This window comes from Dasypus novemcinctus, chromosome 1 (assembly GCF_030445035.2).
Source record: "Dasypus novemcinctus isolate mDasNov1 chromosome 1, mDasNov1.1.hap2, whole genome shotgun sequence".
Taxonomy (NCBI): Eukaryota; Metazoa; Chordata; class Mammalia; order Cingulata; family Dasypodidae; genus Dasypus; species Dasypus novemcinctus.
The window spans coordinates 135,167,913-135,182,392 of record NC_080673.1 but is presented as its reverse complement, the minus strand read 5'-3'; the positions used below and the strand labels follow the sequence as shown (position 1 = coordinate 135,182,392).

Sequence of the window (14,480 nt, the reverse complement as noted above, 5' to 3'; positions counted from 1 at the left end):
CCTAAAGCCAAGTACGACTTCATATCCCCTGCAGGGTAAAATCTTCCCAGGCTTGATAAGTGAATTGCCTCCAGGGGTTCCCTCTTTGGTTTGTGTAAAGGACAGTTTGATAAATTTTGTAGCAGAATGCTAAAAAAAAATTAGGTTTCTTGGACTCTTCCTTTTCCAAACATTCATGAACACTGACTGTTCATGGCTGGCTCATGATTATAGTGAGAAGTTGCCAGCTATGTTGAAATACATAATCCACAGTGTGAAAAACTGCAGAGCAGCAGTGGCAAATTCTTAATACAAAAGTGGCTTCCCTTTGCCTAGGAGCTTACTTTTGAGGTTACTGATTCTTGCTAACTGTGTATTTAGGAAAAGAAGGTTAACTTTAACATTAGTTAAAACCAAAATATAACTATGTAGACAAAAACTTTAAAGCCAAATTTTTATTTTATGCTCTCTTTTGAATTTCCCATGTCATTGCAGTGGATCATTTATTACAGCAAGTGTGAATATATATCTGAGCCAGATGTGACAAGACCCCAACCCATGACATTAGTACATTTTAATTTCAGACATTAGCTAGCTTGGGGTGTTTTCTAGTTGTTCTGAGCATTGGCTAAGTAAGGGTTTTAAAGATACAAGTTTTTTTTTTTAAAGATACAAGCTTCATACCTGCTTCCCAAGCATTGCTGAGGCATCCTAGATTTTTCCAGTTTTAAATCCTGGAAATAAAAGCCTCTTTCTCCAAACTCTCCCCAAATTATTGTACTCCAAAATTTTTTCGCCCCTCTGGAGGTGTTATTAGCAACAGCTTTTTACTGAAGAAAAGTTCGGAACCAGGAGCAGTTAGTATGTGAAATTATTTCTCAGAAGCTTTATGTGTTTTGGTGGTTGCTATTGAAAATGCACTTTGACCAGGGTCTTTCATACACACTCTCACACACACACACATTATATATATGTAGGAAATGCATGCGCCCCTGAGTCATATATAGTGTAACTAAAATCCAATTGAGAGGCTACTCTCTAACAATACTCAGAACGTTGTTAGATGTGCTGTAAGTCTGTTTCATAGCTTCATGATATACTTAACTGATCTTAATGGGGATGGGTCATTGCTATATTATTATTATTATTTGCTTGGCAAAAGGGTACTTTAGCCTCATTAATTAGCCTTAGGAACAGAGTAAATAAAACCAATCTCTGCACGCTCAAGAAAACCCCTTGTATTGCTGAGAGTGTTTCCTTAACTTCGAAAGGCAGACAGCAGCCACCAGTGATAAAAACAAAGGACAAGGTTGAGAATCCCCGTTCTCCAGACACCCTTTGCTAATAGTGAACGATCACTTAATACTGTGTTCTGGTGGACCTTTCTACCCCTACACCACAAGTTTTGTGTAGCCTCAAGAGTGATACCGGGTTGGGAAAGGCATGCAACTTCACGTTTGCGTGGGAGAATAGCCTCTCCCAGCGAGGAACTCTTGTGAAAAGGGTATAAATAAAATATAAAATAAAATAAAAAAAATAAAATAATAGCCCTTGTAGCGCGCTAAGAGCGTGCGAGCGAAGGATCCCCGGGAGGCGAGGGCGGCGGGTCGGAAGCCGGGCGCCCGCCAGCTCCCGGCAGGCGCAGCCCGCAGCGCCGTAGCCCCCGGCGTGGGCGGCGCGGCCCCAGGCCCCTCCCCGCCGCCGCGGAGCCGGGGCGGCTGACGCCGAGCGGCGGCCGGGAGCGGCGGGGGCCGCGCGGGCGCGCGCGAGGGTAGGGCAGGGGGCCGGCCGCGGCCACTAGCGGCTTTAAATATGGATCGCGGGTTTGCTCTCGCCGCACAGCCTCCGCCGCGGCTGCCTTCGCCGACCCTTGTCCCCGGGGGGCTCCGGGGCGGGACACCACCGCTGCAGTGTTAGTTCCTGGCAGTAACAGCGGAGATCCCCATAAATATGCAGGAGCTGCAGAAGGCAAAGTAGAGTAGAGCCCGTGCTCTCACGCCCGCACCACGCGGGCCGTGGAGTCTTCTCGTCCCCGCGTCACCTTTGCCCCCTTCCTCCGGGCCGTTCAGGTTTCCAGCTGTGCCTGCTCGGGAGACCCTCCCGCCCCCGCGCGCTCGCCCCGCTCTCCCGCTCTCCCGCGCTCGCCGCCCTCGGCGCCGGAGCGCGCACCCACCCGGGCGGCAAAGTTGTGACTACTTGAGCGCGGGTGGCTCGCGCCCCGCTCGCTCCGCGCCTCGCGCTGACAAGTTGCCGGGGCTCGGCCCCGCCGCGGCCCGCGCCCGCGCCTCCGGGGATCCCGGGGGCCCCTAGCCTTCAGGCCCCGAGGCGCGCCGGGCAGTGCTCCCGCGGCGGGGACGGCGGCAGTCGTGGCGGCAGCAAAGGCAGCGGCGGCCGCTGCGGCCCCACACTCGGCTGCCAAACTGGAGGAGCGACGGAAGCCGGACCCCAGGAGGTGAGCGTCCGGCTCGGGCGGCGGGATGGAGGGTCGCCCGGAGTCCCCGCCTCACCCTGGCGGCGGCGGCGGGCGCGGACCCGGGGGCTGGTCCGGGGGGAGCGCGGGCGGCCTCTGCGCGCTCCGGGGAGGGAGGTCAGCTGCGGGCCGGGCATCTCCTCCCCTGGGCGCTGGCGGTGTGTGCCAGCTGCTTCCGCGGAAAAGTCCTTTCTTTTTTTCTCTATCCTTTTCTTCGTAGCTTTTGGAGAGGAGTTTGGGTGGTCCTTTTCTTCCTCTCTGCAAAGCCCCTAGCGCGAAGCTGGGCGTTGTTAGCAGGACTGTGGGGCAAGTGTACACAGCCGGCTGGGCTCGGTGGCGGTGACACGTGTGTTCCTGTGAGCCTGGGTGGTAGCTAGTGAGTCGGGGCACCTGCCTGGCCGGGGAACATCCTCCAACCCACCAGCGGGGATGTGTGGGGGACTCTCGGTGCCACTGAGGCCACGGCCCCCACTTGCCTGTCGGCTCCCAGACGGAGCATTCACATCTCTCCCTGGCACGTCGAAGGCGGGGGGTGAGTCAGGCAGATTCTCTGCAAGTGGCACACACACTTATTTGCAGTGAATTTGGAAGAGGGAGGCAGAGGTTAAAGTGGGATTTCTTTTGGCCAGCGACAGCGGAGTTCTCAGGTACTGGGCACCATGTGCGTCTTGGCAAGAGAGGAAATTTCTTTTTTCTTAAGTGCATTTTACTCAGCCTTTGCCAGTCCGTTAATAACAGTCACCAAAGGAAGGCAAGAGTTGGGAACTACATCAGCAGACTGCAGCAGGCACCACAAGGGAAAACAGTTCTTAAAGAACAAAAGGAAAATAAACAAAACAAAACTGAACTGGATGTGAAAGATGGAGAAGTAAGCAGTTCTATCTCTGTTCTCCCAATGCAGAGCATTACCTGCTACCCCCAGATCCTTGTGAAACTTCTGTTTTTTCCACACTCAGTCTTCTGAAGCCCTACCTTCTCAGTATAATTGCTTACAGCAAGCTGTTTCCAGTGTTGACACTGAAGAACAGTAACCACTTTGCTTTACCCTCTTCACTTATTTTCCCATTTCACTTCAGTGTCAGGGAAAGTAGCTCCCAGGGAGAAATCATGGTCTGTGGTCTGTATTAAATACACCAGTGTTATCTATACATTGTCTCAAATCTTTCCTTTACTAAGAGACTCTGGATTGTATCATATTTCCTCTTTTTTTTTTTTTGTATATGGGACTTGGAGTTGGAATATTACCTGAATTAAAGTATAAATTACTCATTAGTATTTGTTTTCTTTTCATTCTGATTTGAATGATTCTTCAATGCAGTTAGTTAGAAGAACATTCAGTAGCTTCTTTTAGCCATTGTAATGTCTTTTGAGACCATTTCAGACTAAGAAAGATCTCTGTGCCTTGTATCTATCACATTAGCAGTGAAATAATTTCATGGTCATTAAAGCACTTAGTTTGAGGTTATTAATGTAATTTCATTCAGGGGAAACATGCCTGCTTATTTTTCTTCAGCTTTTTTAACTGAGAAAAACTTTTACTTTCATTTTAAAGTTAAAAGTAGTGATAGGATTCGGATCTCATTATATTAAATCTTGTAATTGAATTAATAAAGGTTTTAATTCCAGAGTCTCTGAAACAACACAAAACTTCCATATACGTGGATGGAAACAGGAAAGGAGTGATCTTAGGAACAGTTGAGGCACAGGGCATTGGTGTGGGAGGATTAATATGGGGTGTTTCTCAAAGGCATGTCTGTCTTTGAGAAAACAGAAATCTAAGAAACCCCAACATTTTGTATGTGAATGCTTCTCAAAATGAGTTTTTTCATAATCATATATTTCAGGGTCATTTCTGCAGACTTTAAAACATATAAGGCACCCCAGTCAAATAAGATTGCCTGAATATACTCTCAGTTTATAGTGATATCTCTTTTAGTTTATTTTGCCAACATAAAATAACATTAAATGCTTGGCTGCTGGTGTTATTATTAACCTTTTTAAACCATTAGAAGACACTTTGGATTTCTAATAATGTTGTGTGAAAGAGAGAAGGTGATAGAAATTGGGTAACCTTTGGGACAACGTCCAGCATACCTTGCTGATAATCTCATTTTTTTGCTGAGCTCTGGCAAGAACGATTTTTAGATTCTGATCCCTTGTTCTGATAACAAGGCAGATAGTCTGGCGATACTTGCATCTTAAAGAAAAACACAACGCTTAAGGAAAGAACATGCTGGCTAGCTGGTAAATCATGTAGATGTTCGGGTTTCTCTCTGCCTGCCTCTGAGGGCGCTGCAGTCCACTAGGACTCTATTGCTGGGGAGAAGAGTCCGGAGAGAATTCTGTGCGGCTGAAGTATGGTGATACATAACCATGCTTGTTTCCTGGAGTTTCTCTGTGTGTTTGTTTTTATTAATATGAATGAACTCTAAGACTAGAGTTACAGATATAAAGAAGAGGAGTGGAAAGAACACATTGAGAAGAGGAAAATCTTGTAATGATGATTAAAGTTTCTAACTAATAGTTACTTAATGAAAGGAATCAGGGTACAGGACTTGATGGGACAAAGGAAGCAGACTATTTATCTTGGTTCTCACTTGATGGTGTTTTTGAGTTTGACCTTTGATTTTCTGAAATTTTGTGGAGTCATTTAGAAAACCATATAATTTAGGAATATTGAGGAAATTAGTAAGACTTTATAAAACCAGTTCTTGCTAATTTGGGGGAATTTTTTTTTTTTCATGATGCAGGAATGATAAGGGAAAGAAAGAATAATGTTTTTTTTGTATAAGGTCAGGGCTAAGTTGTATTCCAAATGCTCTTCTATATCTCCCAATATTTAAACATTTGAAAAAGTGCCACAAAATAGAAATTATGTTACTGTCTTTTGGCATAAACATGATATTTTATTTCTCAGTGTTTCATGCCTTTAGTTACTTTTCCAGCAGAGGAGATGGATTCTCCTAACCCACCGTTGTAGTTCTTCTGCTCCACGTACATTTATATACATGCAAATATATATAATGTATACTAGTAATTGTAGAGGTGGCTAATTTTATATTATCTAAAGCCATATTTACTAGCATTATAATGATTTTGTGGCAGTGTTTTTTATTGCATTTCTCTAGTTTCAGTAGTGCAGTGACATTCAAACAAAGCACCAAAAGTAGGACTTTGAGGCAGTGCAATGAATGTCTCATGATGATGGAGGAGATTGTTGTTATGGGGGGAGGAGGGGGTTGAGGGGGATGGGGGGGTTATATGGGCACCTCATATTTTTTGAATGAAACATTAAAAAAATAAAGACCAAAAAAAAAGTACTTTGAGGCAATGATGGATAATGGCTTTACTAACCTGTGGTGGTAAAGAAGAGAAAAAAAATTTCCCTCTAATCCTCTTTATGATGTCCATAATTTTATTTTTAATGATGATGTCTTACTTCCTTCTGAATTGTTGTGTATTCAAATTAAATGGTGGTAGAAATAGTAATGGTGAAACCATGCTCATCTGTGGTTCTTTCCATGAGCCAGAACACTTACCTTGTTACTTTTCCCTGCAAATTAAATATATGTGAGGGATCGTTATGCTCATTAAAAAGGATGAGGAAACGAAAACACAGAGATCTTTCAATGCTTTCCTTAAAATGAACGGAAAATTCTTGGTGGAGGTAGGAATAAGTGTTTTATCTTTTGACTAGTGGTACATGCTTGTTGAATTATTGTCATTAGGGAATGAATGTTGTTCTAGTCACAGCCACAGATTCTAAAGCAGGTAAAAGTTTATCCAGGTTTAAAGTGACAACTTATTTTCCCTGTTGGTAATTCTGCTCAGCAGCCGTGTCAGCTTGGCTCAACTTTATTCAGGTTCTGCAACACCAGAGGGTGTTTCACTAGGGAAGATTTTTCAGTTCGTGTGTACCAATTTTACCTCCAGTCTTGAGAGCTTACTTTTGTTTCTCATGAAGAAGGAACACAAAAAAGAGTTACAAGAAATTAGAATGTTAAAGCAAATTAATAATCATCAACTGGTATTTTGGGGTTTTGTCCTCCTACTTGTGTGGAAAAGGCTACCTTCAGTTTAACTTGAAATTCTGTATTATAAACGTTAGAAAGGTTTTAAATAAAATTCCAAGTATACTTTTCTTTTGGTGGAGGTGTTTAAAATTAAAATTAATTATAATACAAAATGAAAAAGGAATATATTGTCTTTAAAACCGACAATGTTCTGTAAATGACGCTGGTAGAAAAGCTTTTTTATAAGGTTTGAATAAGAAATTATAAGTTTCTTTTCTTTTTTATAATTATGTTCACTGATTGATAATCTCCTTTATATTATTTGTGAACAAGTACACTTGTGGGACTGGGAATTTTATGTAAGTTAACTCTAACTTTGGCCCAGGGACCTGCTGTTCTCTGAGAGTCTAAGAACAACTTCATCTATTTGAAACTCATTTAGTTGGTATATTCCTCAGCAAAAATAAAGCCTCTGAATAGGCGAAAGAAAGGGTAAAATACATACATTAAAGCGGTTCCACTTTATTCATAGAATATTCCTCAAGTCTATTTACTCTTAATTCACATATACTTCTAACATGATTGATTAAAAGATTTCTAATCTTGTAACAGAGGCTAACTGCAAATTAGAAGATAGAAATGAGGTGATATTGGCGACCATGGATAAGTTTGAGAAGTGCCAGAGGACAGCTTGGGAGCAAAGAAATAGGTAGGCAAACTACTGAAAGCCGATGCCAGAGTTAAACCAACATAGTAGGTGAGGACCAATTAGGCATAGACCCTGATCACATAACTGTATTATATGGCCTTCTCTCCTGCCTTTTCTCCCTTCTTACCTACTTCCTATCTATTTACGTAAAGTTTTTTTAAAAAAATTGAAATCTAACATGTATACAGAAAAGTGCATGTCATTAAATTATACCACAGCCAAGATATAGACCACTGCTGACATCTAGTAACCCCCTTTCCCCCACCAAGTCATTACTTCTCCCCAAAGGTAACCTCTCCTCTGAGACTGTAGATTACTTTTACCTATTAGTGAACTTCCTGTCAGTGAATCACATAGTATATATTCTTATCTGACTTATTTTGCTCAGCATTATGTTTTTCAGATTCATTCATGTTTTGTGTGTAACAACAGTTTGCTTATTCTCATTGCTCTATAGTGCTCTACTATATGAGAACACCACATTTTATTTGTTCATTTCATTCTTGGAGGACTTTTGGGTTGTTTCCAATTTTGCACTTATTATGAGTAGTGCTGCTATGAACATTCTTACAAATACCTTTTGGTGAAAGTGTGGGAATTTCTGTTTTGTGAGTTGTGAGTTGAATTGTGAGTCAGTTTTAATAGATAGTGCCTTTCTTCAAAACAGTACTAATTCACAGTCCCACCGGCAGTTTGAGAGTTTCAGTTATGCCACCTCTTTAGAAAGAGGTGGTATTATTTTTTAAAAATTTCGGGCCTTCTAGTGGATGTATAGTGGCATAACATTGTGGTTGCAATTTACACTTCTGTGAGTAACTTTTTATGTTTATTGACTATACTCCTTTGTAAAGTATTTTTTTTTCCTGTGAGGTTGTCTCCAAAATACTATCCCAAGTAAGAAAGATTTTAATATTTGGGGAGCTAATTTTTCTTATTTGTTTAGAAAACTTGGCTAACCAGGGAAATTCATTCACCAAATGCTTCCATATAATAAAAAAAGTGGGTAAAGATATTAGAAACATTTTGTACTTGGAAATATCATAGTCTGAATCTGTGAAACCCTGTCCTTAAAAAATAAAAATAATTTTAACACAGCACTAAAAAACATGCAGACCTTGTCCTCAGCACTTAACGTAAAGGTAGAGCATCTTGTAACTTTGTACTGCCCAGTGACTGATGGGGATTTGCATTTGGAAGATACAGAGTGGTGTCCCAGCTCTCTTACTTACTATTTGTCATTGGGAACTTAAAAAATTATGTTTCTCTTTTTTCATTATTAAAATGATTTTAAAACCTCATTCATAGCAGTAACATGAGGGATAGATGAGGTGATCTCTCTGAAACCTGTTCTGAAATGTAAATGGCCATGCATATGATAGTTATTACTGTTCTTGTCTTCTACAACAGTCCCTATTCCTGAGTCAACCTGTGTCAGCACTGAGAACCGTGTCTGCTATATTAGTAAATGTTTGTTGACTGAATGAACAACATATTTAAGCCTTGTTTCTTGAGCTGTTACTGTGAGTGATTCAAACTGCTTTCCGTTTTTTTCTCTAAGACTTTTTCTAGCTAAGCTGAATTGGGAACAGTGTTTATGAAAACATCAGATTGAAAAATTGAGTCTAACAGCCAGCATTTGAGATCACCTGTTTTCCTATATAGATCGTATCAAATAACATGCACTGGACCTAGAGAACTCTTGAAAATGATTACTGTTTTTTACTCCCTAGGTGATCTCTCACAAGCTTACATGCTGAATATTTTTCGTTTCTATATTTAAAATGATGGCCAATAAATTACCAGATTTAAAATACTGTAGTGAGTTTTCTAGTGCTGATATCTTGGAAACATGTTTCCTGTAAAATTGAATATTTAAGGATGAATAATAGCTGAAAATTGGAGCTTTTAAAGGGGGTTTTCAGCATAGTGTGGATAAGGTGATATGCAATATCAAAAGCAAACTTGTAGGGAAGTAGATTTGGCTCAACAGATAGAGCGTCTGCTTACCACTTGGGAGGTCCAAGTTCAAACCCAGGGCCTCCTGACCCTTGTGATGAGCTGGCCCACGTGTAGTGCTGATATGCACAAGGACTGCTGTGCCACGCAGTGGTGTCCCCTGGATAGGGGAGCCCCACGTTCAAGGAGTGCGCCCTGTAAGGAGAGCCACCCAGTGCGAAAAAAGTGCAGGCTGCCCAGTAGTGGTGCCACACATGGAGAGCTGACGCAGCAAGATGACATAACAAAGAGACACAGATTCCTGGTGCCATTGACAAGAATACAAGTGGACACAGAAGAACACACAGTGAATGGGCACAGAGAGCAGACAACTGGAGGGTGGGGGAGGGGAAGGGGAGAGAAATAAATAAAAAAATAAATCTTTAAAGGAAAAAAAAGCAAACTTGTAGCGTATAACGTTTGCATAAAGCAACAATTCTTAATCCCTTAAAGGCATGATTTTTATCCATTGGTTTGATTTTGCGACCCTCTTTTTTTGTCGCTTGAAAATTGGTTTGGTGGCATATATTTATTTTTATTTTTAAATTAAATAGAATTAAATTTTATATGATTTCTTTTTGAGAATTATATAATCGATTCTCATTTTAAAAATAGTAGGTATCCCTTTGCAAAATCAGACTTGCAAGCAGAAGGAACTTCGAATTTTATGTGGGAACTAATTAGATTTTCTTACCTGTATAGACTGATTTTCCTTTCCTATATTCTTGTGTGTTGTTTATTTTTTTGTTTTTAAAGAGATGGTGATGGTCTTGGTTGGTTAGCTTTCATCTTTCAATTATAACTGTTTTGCGGTACTCAAGACTATTGAGCATTTTATCTAAGGATGTAATTTTATGTAAGGATGCTTACATTTTAGGTATTGTACCTCATGTGTGCTTGACCCAAGTGTGGCTGCTTTAGGGTGACTTAGTGGAAAATGGAATCATTCAGTATAACAGGTAGCTTTTGTTTTCTACTACAGGTAAAAGGCTATGGAAAACTGAAATAAATACAAATGATAATTATGATGAGCCTTGTTAAATTTCTGTTTTAAAAATAGTGAATTTCAGAAAACGTCATCTCCTGTTCTTGGTGATTTTATTCCTTCCAGAAGTTAAACTGGGTAATTTTAAAACAAAAGCATCCAGCATATCTGATTTTTGCAATATTAAATGCTGGAGGCAAGGGCTCTCCCTTTGGTGTCCAGTCAGTACCAGAGACTTTAAAAAAAAATGGATGCTGTCGCTTTAGGGAAGGACAAATGTGTAAAGAATAAGATTGTGACAATTATGCCATCTTAACTGATATCCTGAGAGAATGGTATTAGCTCTTCCATTTCTTGTGTTCTTCAACATGGAAATCTGTCTTATGTATGACTTAATGCCTTTAATACAAACCAGGTTTTCATACCTTCTTCCCCAGAATGATCATGAATAAAGCCCTGGAAACTTGATTTGATGAAACATGTTTGTATTCAACAAGGAGTCAGTGAGACTATCAGACCGAAAGTTTGACCAGCCCTTGGGGGTTGGTGGCTGTACCCCTCAAACTCTCCCCTTAAGTGTTGTATGTTGACTGCAGCTGCAGTGAGGCATCACAGTTGAACTGTTTCATAAATTCCTTCATTCCTTCAACCTCTGGAGACTGTGTCTTAAGGAATGTGAGATGAATGCTCATGATGTTAGCAGAGAAGGGCCTCTAGGTAGGGAAATTGTTAAAGTACTGATTACAATCGCCTTTAGAAAATTGCTGAGCTTGAACAGATTAAGCAGAAATACCCAACTCACACGTTTGCGTTTTCACCAGTGTAGCTCTTTTACCAGGGAAAAGAGAAAAGGCAGATAGGATATGTCTCCAAAGATTTAGATAAATGAGATCAGAAAATTTCCCTTGAAAAACACATTTAAAAAATGAAACAAAAACATCAGATGGAAATATAGTTCAAACCGGCATTTTCACTGCTAAAACTAGACAGTGAATTCTATACTTTGATTGGTCTTTATTGCTTATTCCTTACACAGTTCACTTGTTTCATATGTGTTGGTATTGTCCTGCTATACTGAATGCCACCTCACTGCAAGAGCTGTGTTACAATATTCTTTTCTGGTCCTCACAGTGTGTAGCATATTCTATAGCAAAAAAGTCTTTATTCAGTGGAATGTTTGAATGATACTTAGTTTAAAGATCTGGTCAAATCAATCAGAGATGCATGACTAAATTCTATTCTATAGATATTCCTCTAGTGTAGTGGTTCTAATCATTGCTTTTATGTCTTTCAAAATATTTCTCATGAAATATGTTGTAATGAAGTTTGGAATCCATTAACTTTTGGGATGAAATTCTGTTATTCACATTTGGAATGTGTTGTATGTAGTTCCTTGGAAAAATTACCTAAACTCTTTATTTTTTTTTCCTTTTTTAAAAAAGTTATTGAAATATATCACTCATACGTAAGCATACATAAACAGAAAGTGTATAGTAACAGTTGTTAACTTACAAAAAAAACATATAACATTGTACACAGGACTCTCAAATCTCACCCTACCATCAATACCTTGCATTATTGTGAAACATTTTTAATTAATGATTAAAGAGAATCCTCAAAATATTACTACTAACCAAAGTGTTTTTCCTCCAAATCACCTTATTATAATTTTTTATATCATTTGTACATGAACATACATAAACAATAAGTGTATAGTAAAAATTATGAATTTACAAAGCAAACAAGCATAACATCATATAGGCATCCCATACATCAACTCACTACAGATACTTTACATTGTTGTGACACATTTGTTACAAATTATGAAAAAATATTGTCAAAATCTTACTACTAACTATAGTCCTTATCTTACATTTGGTTTATTTTTCCCCAACCCTATTATTATTTTTAAAATATATTTTTATGACAGAAGTTGTAAACTCACAAAACAATCTTGCATATATGGAGAATTCCCAAACAACACCCCCCTATCAGCACACCACACATGGTGAAACATTTATTGCAGATTATTAGATAATATTATCATATTATTACCAGATCCATAGCTTACATTTGGCATACTTTTTCTGTACTCCCCCATTGTCAACACAGTACTTCTTTGGCATAGATGCATGAATATTACATTTTTACTATTAACCACAGTGCACAGGTCACTCCAGTTGTACTTTTCCCATGCTTCTCCACATTCCCGCTACCCTGCAGTAGTGATGCACATCTGCTCTAGCTCACAAAAGACACTCTTGCATCTGTGCCATCAGCCACAGTTCTCATCTACATCTGGGTTTACTGTACTATTCAGTCCCTAGATTATTCTCTAGCTTTCTGTCAACTGGCACTGACATCTCTAGACTACCATTTTCAGCCACATTTCCATTTATAAGACAGCTGTTACTCACTACAATGTGTTTCCAACTCTGTACATTTCCACATTTTTACAGTAAAGTTAATTAAAACTTCTGAATAGTCCATCTCAATCCCCCTCTTATTTCCTTTAAGAATCCACCACCTACCACTAGGTCTTCAAGATATTTTCCTACATTTTCTTCTAAAAGCTTTATGTTTCTTACTTTTATATTTAAGTTTTTTTATCCATTTTGAGTTAATTTTTGTATAAGGTGTGAGATAGGGGTCCTCTTTCTTCTTTTGTCTATGGATATCCGGTTCTCCCAGCACCACTTGTTGAATGGACTGTTCTCCCTGAGCTGGGTGGGTTTGACAGGCTAGTAAATAATCATTTGACCATAGATGTGAGGGTCTGTTTCTGAACCATCAGTTGGCTTCCATTGGTCTATGTGTCTGTATTTATGACAGTGCATGCTGTTTTTACCACTCTAGCTAGGTAATATGATTTAAAGTCCAGAAATGATAGTCCTCCAACTGTACTTTTCCTTTTTAAGATATTTCTGGCTATTCAAGACCCCTTACTCTTCCAAATAAATTTGATAATCATGTTTTCCATTTATTTAAAAAAATGCTGGTGGAATTTTTTTCAGGATTGCGTTGAATCTGTATATCACTTTGAATAGAATTGACATCTTAATGACAGTCTTCTAATCCATGAGCATTGAATGTTCTTCCAATTATTTAGATCTTTTTTGATTTAACAATTGATTTTAACAATGAGTTTTAATTTTCTGAATACAAGTGCTTTATATCATTGGTTAAGTTTATTCCTGAATATTTGGGTTTTATCTGTCATATTTTATTTTCACCACTCTTTTGACACTTTCAGTTACTTTTACTGAAATAATCTTCTTTTCTAGACTCTCTTCCAGGCCTCTCTCTCCTGTCTGTTCTTTTCAGGCTATAGCACACCTTTTAGTATTTCCTGCAAAGCTGGTCTCTTAGTTACAAATGCTCTCAGTTTCTGTTTATCTGTGAATATTCTAAAGTCATCCTCATTTCTGAAAGACAGTCTTGCTGGATATAAGATTCTTGGTTGAAAGCTTTTCTCTTGTAGTATCTTAAATATGTCATACCACTGTCTTCTTGCTTCCATGGTTTCTGATGAAAAATCAGCATTTAATCTTATTGGGTATCCCTTCAGTGTGATGCATTGCTTTTCTCTTGCTGCTCTCAGAATTCTCTCTTTCTCTTTGGCATTTGACATTCTGATTAGTATGTATTTCAGACTTGATCTATTCAGATTTATTCATATAGGAGTAAGTTGTGCTTCTTGGACACAAATATCTATGTCCTTCAACAGGGTTAGGAAATTTTCTACCATTATTTCTTCATATATTCCTTCGGTCTCCTTTCCCTTCTCTTTTCCTTCTGCGACACCCATAATGTGTATGTTTGCACATCTCTTGCTGTCGTTTAGTTCTATGAAAACTTGTTCAATTTTTTCCATTCTTTTCTTCATCTATTCTTTTGTATGTTCTCTTTCAGAGGGCATGTCTTCAAGCTTACCAGCCCTTCTTCTGCTTCCTCAAATCTGCTATTATACCATTCCAGTATATTTTAAATTTCATTTATTGCACCTTTCATTTCCATAAGATCTGCTATTTTTCTATGTTTGCTTTCAAATTCTTCTTTGTATCCATCCAAAGTCTTCTCAATATCCTTAGTCTCTTTAGCCATCTCATTGAATTATTTTGGAGATTTATTTGAACATCTATGATTAATTGTCCCAACTAGTTTATGTCATCTGGAGGCTTATCTTGTTCCTTTAACTGGACCATATTTTCCTGTTTCTTGGTGTAGATTGTCATTTTTTGTCAGTGTCTTGGCATCTGGCTTACTAGAGTATTTATTCTGGTGCAGTTTCTCTCTTTGGTTTAGGGCTTTCTTGCCCTTTCTCCCTTG

At 39.3% G+C, this 14,480-nt stretch overlaps 1 protein-coding gene across 4 annotated transcripts in view; it reads left to right on the top strand.

Annotated features, from left to right (window-relative positions):
* The first annotated feature begins 1,716 nt into the window (after positions 1-1,716).
* SLC4A4 (solute carrier family 4 member 4) overlaps positions 1,717-14,480 on the top strand; it is a 445,649-nt gene continuing 432,885 nt past the window's right edge. For 3 of the 4 annotated variants that reach the window (XM_071216116.1, XM_071216109.1, XM_058297274.2), the window contains exon 1: positions 1,776-2,431. The gene's annotated coding sequence lies outside the window, so the exon portion shown is untranslated. Of the gene's footprint in view, positions 2,432-14,480 lie in introns of all 4 variants that reach the window. The other variant, XM_058297298.2, reaches the window with a different exon arrangement.